The 12385-nt window shown below is 39.9% G+C and overlaps 2 pseudogenes; one reads left to right on the forward strand and one right to left on the reverse strand.

Annotated features, from left to right (window-relative positions):
* Positions 1–8004: 8004 nt before the first annotated feature.
* On the reverse strand, positions 8005–10275 carry LOC119808190 (annotated as a pseudogene).
* Positions 10276–11141: 866 nt separating this feature from the next.
* On the forward strand, positions 11142–11629 carry LOC119808267 (annotated as a pseudogene).
* Positions 11630–12385: the final 756 nt, after the last annotated feature.

Consider the following 12385-nt stretch of genomic DNA (forward strand, 5'->3'; position numbering starts at 1 on the left):
TCCACCCTTAGAGCTTCAAAATATTCTATTAGGAATATTGGCTTACATGTTTTTCTCTTTCCAGGACATATAAAGAATCTTTTACTGCCAAGACTTTGTTTTACTAATAGCTGTATTCTTGCATTTCAATACTCTAGGGCTGAAATGGTTTTATTGGACCTTTGAAACAATAAAAAAAATGGTCTGGCAAAATGACTCAGAGGTTAAGAGCACTTGATGCTCTTGCAGAAGACTCATGTCGGATCCCTAGCACCCACAAGTTACTTCACTACTATCCCAAATGCTAGTTTCAATGGCTATAAACACCTTTTCCAATTTCCATGAGCATTAGGAATGCATGTGACACATATAATCCATGCACACACAAAATATTAACACAAAAGAAAAGTAAATGAATCTAATAAAATTTATAAAAGCAACACAGCAAGCTATGTATAATGTAGAAGTTGAAAAATAACAATGATGATGTAATGTACCTGATTCTAGGATTATTTTACATTTCTAATCAATTTTGTTTCATGTCATTGGTTATTTTATCGTATATAGAGATGACTGGGATAAGGATACATTGGGCAAAGTGTTCTGTGCACAGAAACGGTGACCGGAATTTTAATCCCAATTGCCTACATAAAAACCTCATCAGAAAGACCTCATCCAGCAAATGATGGGAGCGGATGCACAGACTCTCAACCGGAGTCTTTGCGCGACACATTAAGCGGCGCTCAGGGAATCCTGCTGAAGAGATTGAGGAAGGATTGTAGAAGCTAAATTGATGAAGGACACTATAAGAAAACTCACAGAATTGAATAACTAGGGTTCATAGCGGCTCACAGAATCTGAGTCAGCAACAAGAGGCCCTGTATGGGTCTGCTCTAGGTGCAGTGCATTGTTGTAAAGCTTGGTGCTTTTGTGGGAAATCCTGAGTGGTTGTGGGACTCCTAACACTGGTAATGGGGACTCTTTCTGACTCTTCCATCTGCTTTTGGGGACCGTTTTCCTTCTACAACGGGCTGCCTCGTCCAGCCTTAATATGAGGCAATGTGCCTAGTCTTATTATACCTTGATATGCCATGTTTTTTAATAGTTCAGCGACACCTGCCCTTTAGTCAATATCTATTGACCAAAGTTATTTAAACTGCTATATTTTGACCATAGATCTTTTTATACTTAGTATATCATTATTTTAAGTAGGTATAAAGTCAATATTTTTATTGACATACATGCATTGCACATGATGATAGTTTTCAGAGACACAATAGTGGTTGGTTTTGTCAACCCCTGACTCATACTTGATAATAAATAAATATTTAATGAATATCAGACAAATAAATGTGGACAGAAACAGATACCTTGGGAAACAAAGGAATGATTTGAATGTGGATATTTGAAAGCCTGATGACAGCAACTTGTCTGATGTAAAAATTTATTTCACCATTTTGTGTAGAAATCAATGTAGTACCGGCTTCATGAAGTGGGAATGGTCATAATCCTCTTTTTCTTTTAGAATTTGAAAATATTCGTGCTATCTCATTATCTATATTTGACACAGTTCAGCAGTAAGTCCATTATGTCTTGGACTTTTCCACTCTGGTAGACATTAAGTGATAATCACATTGCATATTGAATATGTACATAAGTTGCTTATAAGTTCTTGATAGAATTTTCATATGTCATATTTACCTAAGAATTTCTGCTTCTAGAATTTTCATGGGTTTTTTTTTGTTGTTGTTGCTGCTGCTTTGTTTTTATTATTTATCTGTTTGTTTGCTAGTTTGATTTTTGGTATATATGTTTTTAATATGTTCTTTAAGAAGTAAAACACCTATTATTGATTGAAAATTGTAATAAAAATTAAGATAGAATAAGCATATAAACAATTTTCTTTTACTGTTTCCAAAATAGGTTACAGAAAATACTCTCTGAAGAAGACTTTCAAATATTCACATTCAAATAAGACTTTCAACTTTCTTTTTTTTATTGATTTTTATTGAGCTCTACATTTTTCTCTGCTCCCCTCTCTGCCTCTTCCCCCTCTCCTTTCAAACTTCTCCCAAGGTCCCCATGCTCTCAATTTATTTAGCAGATCTTGTCTATTTCTATTTCCCATGTACATTAGATCTATGCAAGTCTCTCTAGTGACCTCATTGTTGTCCAAGTTCTCTGGGATTGTGGTTTGTAGGCTGGTTTTCTTTGCTTTGTGTTTAAAAACCACCCATGAGTGAGTACATGTGTTAATTGTCTTTTTGTGTCTGGCTTACCTCACTCAAAGTAATGTTTTCTAGCTCTATCCATTTTCCTGCAAAATTCAAGATATCATTATTTTTTTCTGCTGTGTAGTACTCCATTGTGTAAGTGTACCACATTTTCCTTATCTATTCAAGGGGGGCATTTATAGAGGTTTGATCTCCAAAATATACAAAGAACTCAAGAAATTGGTCACCAAATGAACACATAATCCAATAAAATAAATGGAGTACAGACCTGAACAGAGAACTCTCAACAGAGGAATCTAAAATGGCTGAAAGATGCTTAAGGAACTATTCAATATCCTTAGTCATCAGAGAAATGCAAATTAAAACAATCCTGAGATTCCATATTACACCTGCAAGAATGGCCAAGATCAAAAACACTGATGACAACTTATGCTGGAGAGATTGTGGGGAAAAGGGAACACTTCTGCATTGCTTGTAGGAATGCAAGCTGGTACAACCCCTTTGAATGTCAGTGTTGCGATTTCCCAGAAAATTAGGAGGCAACCTTCTTCAAGACCCAGTAATACCACTTTTGGGTATATATCCAAAGGATGCTCAATCGTGCCACAAGGACATCATATGCTCAACTATGTTCATAGCAGCTTTGTTTGTCATAGTCAGAACCTGGAGACTTTCAACTTTCAAAGACTACTGCTGGTGACCTACTTCTTCCCGGTATTCCTAAACTCCAGAAATTTCAAAACACTCCAAAAAGTGCCACTAATGTGTAGCAATGTTTAAGACAAACATTAGAAGACCTTTGAGATTAAAATCACATCAGTATGCACCTAACTTTTGTTTAAAGTATTTGTTCAACAAATATATATTCACATGGAGAGAACTGTGCAATCAGACTGATTAAAGACAGCCAGGTTATCACTATGTGATTTTGATTGCTTAATTGTAGGATTGAAGAGTTGGAATTATATACCAATTTGAGGAATGTGCATCACTCTGAAATTAATTGTTTTAAAATGAGTGTCAGTGGTATTAACCCTGCTTAAAAAGAGCAGAAGGGCAGACAGTAGTATTTAACATTACTTCCAGTGGGGCTAAAAAGTACCTGAAATGCACCCAGATTACTTCATTGAAAACTATATATATATAGTGTGTGTGTGTGTGTGTGGTGTGTATGTGTGTGTGTGTGTGTGCCTGAGGAGTAGGACAGCAAAGCTAAAGACAGAGGCTCATGGAGAAAGGTTTAATCTGTGGGGTGGGAAGTGCTACCATGATGTTGACATTCCTTAAAAGTATCTCATTCCACTCCATGAGCAAAACAGATTACAAAGTTCTTTAAGCATATTCAAGTCAAGGTAATATTTTAAAATCAAAGATAAATTTATTTTGGTATTTTGCTTAAGAAGTATTATAGTAAGTAAGTAAGTATCAACTCTTTTGAAGTCACAAAGGATGTCTATGCTACATCATGATAACAGCATGTTGTTCTGCTCATCCAAACTTATCATCTGAATCTCTAGGACAGAGTAAGAAAATAACTACAAGTAACAATGAATGATCCTTGAAATTGAGTTTGTTTCCCATGTAATTGCGAGTAATTTTGAAGAATTACTTATCTCTTATCAGCCTAATATTTAGCAAGCATGTATGTTGTCTTATGTCTTTATTTGAAAAATTCTCTCAACTTAGGGTGTCAATAAGACAAGAAGGGTGAGAGAAGTTAATAAATGTCACATTGCAAAATCACCATGGGAGAAATTGTGCAAAAGACTTTCAGAAAAGTTACACATGTTGAAGTTGTTACTTATTGATGGTAAAGTACACAGGGGTGGGCTGCAAATTAAGCAGGCATGTGTAATATGCTACTTTAGTTTATATTACTTCAAAATGATTATGAGACAACACATTTCTAAGGAGAAAAGAGATATGAAAGGACAAATGAGATAGTTGAACAAGTTAAGCACTTGTGGTCAAACGCATTCACCCCAGTTGGTTTCACAAGACCTACATGGTATAGGGAAAAAATCTCTTGCTAATTGTCCTTTAAACTTCATATATGTGCCATTGTACACACAGATCTCACATGCAAATACAGAATAATAAATGAATAAATAAAAAGGGATAAACAGCCTAAAAAATAAAAACAAAGTCATACATTGGCTCATACTGTTAGAGATTTAACTCTAGAGACAGATGAAGCTATGTCTTTCAGGAATATGCTGAAATAGCATGTCACTTGGGGGCTCATGGAAGAAGAAACCTTTTCACCTCATTGTTGAGAATGAAAAAGAGAAATGAAAGGAGAATATTATCCCACTGTCCCACTGGAGACATTTTGCCTAATAGTCTCTGACTTCTCACTAGCCCACACAGTTAATATTTATTCTATATTTCAATAGTGTCCTATGGGAGATCAGAAATTTAATACAGGAATCTCTGGTAGATATTCTAAATGGAATCTCTAGGAAGAAAAATAAATAGTTGGATTAAGAGTTTGACAGGCAAGAATGTTTGTACGAGGTCATAGAATTGACTCATATTATAGTAAAAATAAAAATGTGTGCTAGGGAGGAGATTCGACCACTGAGTGGCATTATGTGAACCGTCTATAAAAGATTTATCTGGAAACTCACTTAGCATAATAATGAGCTAAAGGAAGAGAATTTGAGAAAATATTATGAAAATGAAATGGGAAGAAAAATAGATGACTGGCAGCTATAGTAAGAGTCTGGGGAGTGAGAGCTGAGTGGGGGTAGGGCATAATATAATCACAAGGGCACATTTTTAAAGTAAAAATAATAGTATTTAAGGATACATTGTATGTGGAGACTGAATACAGTAGAAGACAATAGGGTAATTAAAATATTGTAGGCATTTTAGGGAAGTTTATTAGTTAGAAAAGTCTAATTTATACCATAATAACAAGATCTCCAATAGCTCAAAAAAAATCACTTATGTGTATGGTACATGACCAAAAATGAGCTGACATCTAGAGATTTGTTTACATGGTAACAACTCTCATCAGGTTGACAAGATTATTCAGCAAAGGAAAAAAGTACATGTTGTGGGCTTGCTGCTGTCTGCGGTGTGAGCCCCATTTCTGGCAGGGCAGAGGGTGAGAAGACCTGCAGGCAACAACACAGACACTGAGAGATTCCAATGCAGAAACCCTTTATTTTTGAAAGGTCAGGGGTCTGTATGGGGCTAGGAAAATTAAGCTGTAGCAAGAAAGTTTCTGGTTAGTCCTTTTGAAACTCACGCTTGCTGTTAGCGTGTTGTGATTGGCTAGGAGTGCACATCATTAGTTCTTGTGCTTTTGGTCCACTGATAGGCCGATTTTGCCTATTCATTGTGAGTTTTCATGTGAATTTTTATGCTTGCAGTATTGCCCTGTGTCACCAAGCCCTTTTTATTTTATGTTTATTGGGAATCCTAGTGGGAGTTATGGATTTTTATAACTCCACTTTGGGGAACCCCAGCATTTTGGGTTGTGCCTGTCTTAGATTGGCATGCTGGACATGCTCTTACCCATCTTTTATATACCATTCCTTGAAGGGTTGGGTCCCCGGAATGTCCCTAGAAATCAGAAGCAAGGGAAACTTTTAGGAGAACTAGGGCTTTAAATAGCCTCCTGTATTCGCTTAAGTCAAGCAAGGACCACCTCCCTTGGGGGTTTTGATCCAGCACACTCCACAGCCATTAGCACATGGTGTTTTGCCTTGTTCACAGGCTGTTGTCAGGATCTTAGCTGTAGGAGACACTTAAGCTATAATACTAGAGCAACCACCACCCCTCCCATAAGGCATCATGCAACAAGTTTAGAGGGGTCTAGAAGGTCTTTTATGTTTTCCCCTAATTGGCCAAAGAATGTCATAGACAAATCCAGTGACTTGACTCATGTTGAGAAAATCGTACAGGTCCTGATTAAATGTTACAGCTGGGCAAGGGAAAACCAGGTAAAAGCATGTGCAAATTTTGAGGGGACAAATGAAATTTCTGATGGAAGAGGCTAGCCTGTTTCAGCAAATGCAAAGACACTGTCATAGTCATAATAGGAAGTCTACTCTAACATTGCTAACATTCCTGGCAGCCCTGTATGCAATCTGAAATGGGATAAGGGTTAGGGGTGTCCTCTGGACTGTAATTAGTCTTGAATAGTTTGCATGGTATGGGCATGGAATCCTCTTGGGAATTTAATTTTGCATGAGATAATATTTTACATGCTTGTGTGGCATAGTGGCTAACTGAGAAAATATTTACAGGTTCTGATTGGGTCATTTCCAATACCTAAGGACTGCCAATAACTCCCCTAGTGGTACTGATACAGGATTTGGTTGTGTATAGACCCTTTCATTATGATTAACTCCCATTATTATTAACCCAAAATTAATTTTATTGGCATTTGTAAAGGCTATAGCGGCCTGTGGATTGGCTTTTTTTTTTTTTGATGGTGTGGCATACTTTCTTATCTTTAATTTTAAAAAGGTGAGAGCAGAAATTCATCTGTCCTGCGGGAAATGATTATCCAGCATGCCCATACTGGACCTAGCACTTGCTTTAAAACAGACTTCCTCTCGAAGTGGTTTGCTCTTTTACCTGGCTTTGCTTACGACAATGTCTCTGCAGTCTATATCTATAACTGTAACTTCTGGGTCAGTAAGTACACCAAGTACCCTGAGCAGCTGCTGACTGGCCTGAAGGGCAGCGAATTATTTTCATAGACTGTTGTGGGAAGCTGGCTGAGCACACAGAGCACGAGCAATAGAAACTTCCTGCTGCCACCTTGGCTCTGGAAGAGGACCTAAAGGTGTTCCACCATTCTCTCAAGCTAGCTCACAAAGACACTAAATTCTTTAAGGTTGGTTCTACTGCTGTTCAAGTAATCTCAGCAGAGAGAATGAAAGTATTGGGGCAATCTGTCTATTTAAATGATATCTACTGTGCTTCTGATATTGAAGAGATCTGCCTAGTGGATGAGAACCAGTTCACCTTAGCCATTACAAACTGAGGCACAACACTTACCTTCATGGACCAGGAGTGTGAAGTCATTGTCCAGTATATCATTCATATCAGGACTTGCTGGGAGCTTCTACAGTCTTGTGCCCAGTAATATCCCTTTTGGCATTTATGGCATTAGGTCTTTGGACAAGCCCTGGGACACTTACAATAGGTAACTGGCCAGACTGTCCACATCTCCTACAAGTACACTGTGGTGGGATAGAATTATCATCATCTTCAAGTCTGGCGTTAGCCAAGGCATTAATGGAAGCTGTAAGGGTGGAAACAGGCATGCTCTGTGTGTCAATATCATGGCGGCTAAGGATCACTTATGAATATCCTCATTTCTAACAGATGCAATGACATTAGGGGTGATGGTGTTGAACCCCTCCAAGTTTAACTATTTAATAAGGATATCCTTGGTAGGGCCAGATAGGGCATGCTTTTTAGCAGCATTGATGACACAGGTCAAAAATTGAAGAAATAATAACACAGACTGCTGTTCAAGATGGCGGAAATAGCCTACACTGTCCTGGGGCATAAAATGTTTGAGGTTTCTGAAGGCTGGGTCAGACATTTGTTGGAAATAGGCATGTAGGCCAATCACGGATTGTGAGACAGGGTCTTCGTATGGGCCACAGCCAGTAAGCATATCAAAGGTGACATTAAGTGCAAACTGTAAGTCTCTATGGGCTGGGGTCTCTATTGCGTCATCATAGGCTGAGTGCCACTGAGTGAAAACTGAGGGGTCAAGAACAGCTTTTAATGTAGAGTACCAATTGTAATGGATCTGAAGCTACATGGCCCATTGTCTGAGCACTTGCCCAAAACAAGGAGAATCTGGGTAGCGTCCGTTACCCTTGCACACCCCTGCATGGCTCCCAGCCTGTTCCCGGCCCTGCTCCTGCTGAAAGGGCACATAGCTGACAAGGAGAACATCACTTGAGCCTCCAGGCTGCACAGGGATGGGATGCACCCAGAAGTTCTCAAGCATATCAAAAATGGGCTGGAACTACAGATTTGGCCTTGCCCTGGAAGTTGACAGTGAGGACATATTCATCACATCTTGTCTCACTGTGAAGTACCAGGAAGACACCATTGGAGTTAGTCAGTGCCTCCTTCCAGAGCTAACTGGGCAGCCTTGAGTCAAAAGAGCATGCCTGTGGAGCCAAGGATATCCCGAAAGGGGATAATTCCCCTCAGCACCCTTTGACTCACCCTGGGACAGAAATAAGCCTGAGACGGCTTCTGGAGAGGAGGGGGTTGGGAGGAGATGATGTCCCTGCTGGGGGCTCTTCCTCAATGGGAATGTGAGGAGGCAATTCTGGAGGAATCAGTTCCATTGAGTCAAAGTGGGAGGCAGCAATGGAGGCAGAACTAGGAGAGAAAGATGCTGATGGCCAGTTGGAAAGCCCCCATAAGCCCCCTGCTCGAGGCAGTCATTACTCTTGTTTGGTCCCAGCAGCAGATTCTGGCTGTGCAGATTCTCTAAATGATTCAGGCAGGGAAACTCCTGGTTCTCTGTCTTATCCTTTGTGAGAAAGAAGGTCCCAGGGGCTAGGGGAAGAGGCACAGGATCACGGGATGGGGGCTGATAGCAGGGCAGGGTCCTCGACTTAGGTACTCCTGGATGTCAGACACTCATGCCTTTACATGAAGTGTATCAGTTGTCTCCCGAATTTACTCTGAAGGGCCTTCTATCTTAACCACAAACTTGTTCTCCCTGTCAGGGTCTCTAGGGCCATGGCTGTGTGGACATCAGTGATAGTAGAACAGGGAATGCTGGATTGGGGCCAGTATTCCCTGGGCGGTACGAAGAACTGCAAGTGACTTCCTCCTCCTTCTTCACTTTGTAGCAGTAGGCGACACATCTGCCACTAAGGCTGCCCTCTTCCCCCTGAGGTCAGCCTAGTCGCCCCTCCTCCACGATTCACTGCTGTTTGGTCAGAGGCAGCTTCTTCAGCTTCCATAAAACTGAGCACCTCTTCCCTCTGTACCATTTCTGCTGCATCTTTCAAGGTTCCTTCACTATGACTCAGTCTCAGCATCTGAAAGCGGTGAGTAGGTGAGTCCATCTCTGCCCAGAGGATGTGCCATCACTAGCCAATCCCAGCACCACAAGAGTTGGAGATGCTGCTTCCATCTAGGACTGGAGGGCCTGATGTGTTCTCCAGAAGCCCAGCTGGAAAGAAAATGTGAACGGCCCCTAGCCACTGCAGGATGTCTCCTATGTAATCTCTGACTGTGTTTCCCACTGAACAGAGGGAAAGGTGTGGTTTTTTTGAGGAGGGGTGGGCGCTTTGGCTTTGAGGATGTTGTAGAATTGGAAGAGACTGAGGAAGGAAGGGGGGCAGCTAGGTTCTCAGAAGATAGAGATGGGCCCAACATATCCAGGGGCCCACCCTGCAGCTGTCAAGGGATAAATTACGTGCAATCTCAACACCAGGGCTCAATGGGGCCACGCCCGAGACCTGGGTCAACTCAGCTTCGAAGTGCTGCAGTAATAGTTCAGCAAAACGGTCAGAAAAGGTAGCTTCTGCTCCAGGCTCTGCATATTGCAGGTGGGAGGCCAACTAGAGGCAAAAACAGTGGTTAGTGCTGTCAACTAACTAGAGTCATCTAAGAAGTAAATCTCCAATTAAGAATTGCCTAGCTCAGACTGGCCTGTAGACATGGCTTTGAAGAAATGTCTTGATAATTAAGTGATCAGAGGGCTCAGCCCACTGTGGGCAATACCATCCCTAGGAAGTACATTCTGGGCAACTAGAAAGATAGTTAATCATAATCTTCTAAGTGTGTGTGTCCGAGTGCAGGACAGTTAGTCAGTCAACAAGAATACCCAGCATGGCTCCTGCACTGACTTCCCTCATTGATGAACTGTAACCTGTTAGATAAAACAAAGGCTTTATTTTCTTTTAAATTGCTTTTGGTCCGAATGTTTTTTTTATCACAGGAACAGAATCAAACTAGAAAGGGTACCTATATATTCCTGGCATCTTTTCACCAGCTTTGAGTTGTGCTGTCTCTCCAGAAAGTAATACAATTCAGTCTGGCTATGGTTTGACATTTAGCTAATCCCCATGTTGGTCATTTTTCTCAGGAGCCTGTTTTGAACTAACTTGAAGAACACTGGAGAAGGAACAAATTCTCAGTGTGAAGAGAGTAATTCACACTCTGGGGACAGACCACTCCAGAATATGAGGGACTAAAATAACAAAGGTTTACTCCTTACAACAGGAATCGCTCTGACAGGAGAGCCCTTATTCAAAAGGGGTTGCTTACAATTTCCCTTTGTTACCAGGCCTCCTGTGGGCCACTTTTAATCTCATGGTTAAAGGGGTACAGAAAACACATTACCTAAAGCTACCTCCTCTGAAGAATCATACACTAAGTCACTTCTAAGATGATTTTTCTTATGTTTCTGAAATGAACACATTTAGGGATAATCACATTTTTACAACAGTTTGGTTCTTTATTTTGCTTTACAAAAAGTAAAATTATGTTTGTTACTTTTGAGTTTCTTTAATTTTTTGATCATTTTAACTTATTAGAGTTATTTCTTTTATTATGTATAAAAATAGGCTCCAAAAAAAGAAATAGGTTCCACATATGCTAAAATCATTTTATAGTATTATTTACCAGAGTATCATCCTGTAAAACCTGCCTTTGATCCTTAGAGAATAAAATGGGTAGGATCATGTGCTTTTGTAAATTAAAGGTGACCTCTAGACTCTTAAGAGATCCTTCTAAGAAATGTATTTTGATTTATTGATAGAAATTTGAGTAACCATGGAAAGGATTTATTCTAAGAAATTAAATTTCCAAATAAATAGGACACAAGTATCAGTAGTATTTAAAAGGAAATTACATGAAAAAATATTCAGTATAGCCCAGTATAATAATGATACATTAGGGGTAGCCATCTTTCAGTAACTCGCCAAAATGACAAACACAAGGAAAGAGGAGGGGCACTCGCTGTATGTTCTTTAGACCCTTTAGGAAACATGGAGTTGCTCCTTTGGCCACATACATGTGAATCTACAAGAAAGGTGATATTGTAGACATCAAGGGAATGGGTACTGTTCAAAAAGGAATGCCCCATAAATGTTACCATGGCCAAACCGGAAGAGTCTACAATGTCATCCAGCATGCTCTGGACATCATTGTAAACGAGAAAGTTAAGGGTAAGATCCTTGCCAAGGAAATTAATGTGTGATTGAACACATCAAGCACTCATAGAGCAGAGACAGATTCCCGAAGTGGGTGAAGGAGAACGACCAGAAGAAAAAGGAAGCCAAGAGAAGGGCATCTGGGTTCAGCTGAAGCGCCAGCCTGCTCCACCCAGAGAATAACGCTTTGTGAGGACTAACAGCAAGGAGCCTGAGCTGCTGGAGCCCATTTCGTATGAATTCATGGCCTGATGTATAAAAGAAATAAAAGACCTGGACTGTAAAAGGTTTTTCTTAAGTTGAAGTGTGCTGTCTCTTCCCTGAAAGAAAATGCTGGTTCACTATGTCTTTCCTATTCAGATTTTACTAAATTTTTCCTGCAAATTGAAAAAAAAATTATATATTAGATTTCTATTGGCATGTGATAATTTATCAAGAACTAAGCAACTTAAATACTTACTCTATGAAAACAGATAGATCAGAAGTTCAGTATTCTGTGACTGAGTTTCTTCTCATTGTCTTTATCATCAGACAATTATCAAGATGTCATTCAGGTTAATTTTTTATCAGACTCTTCTTGGGATAATTCTCTATAAAAACACTTACTTGTTAGCAAAATTGAATTCTTGAAGTAAGAAAACTGTGTGCCCATCATTTCCTTCCTAATGTTCAGCAAGGCATTCTTAGCTCTGAAGCTGCCTGCATTCTTTGCAACATATTACTTCAAGTTAGCAAAGGCATTTCAAATCATTCTTGTGCCTTGCATTTCCATGTCCCTCTACCTTGGAAACCTTGCAGGCAAATTTAAAGGTCAAGCACAGCCAAACAACCCTTCCAGCCTGAGGTTAATCAATCTGAGACATGAAATATGGTTTCAAATACCTCTGCTGAGGGTTGGGGGCTCTCTTAGTCTGTCCAGGCTACTACAGCCAAGCTGCATAGGCAGGGTGGATTGCAAACATGGCTTGCAGAAATAAGAATTTCTTTCTCCATCTTCCATGCCCAGAG

Source organism: Arvicola amphibius, chromosome 1 (assembly GCF_903992535.2).
Source record: "Arvicola amphibius chromosome 1, mArvAmp1.2, whole genome shotgun sequence".
NCBI lineage: Eukaryota > Metazoa > Chordata > Mammalia > Rodentia > Cricetidae > Arvicola > Arvicola amphibius.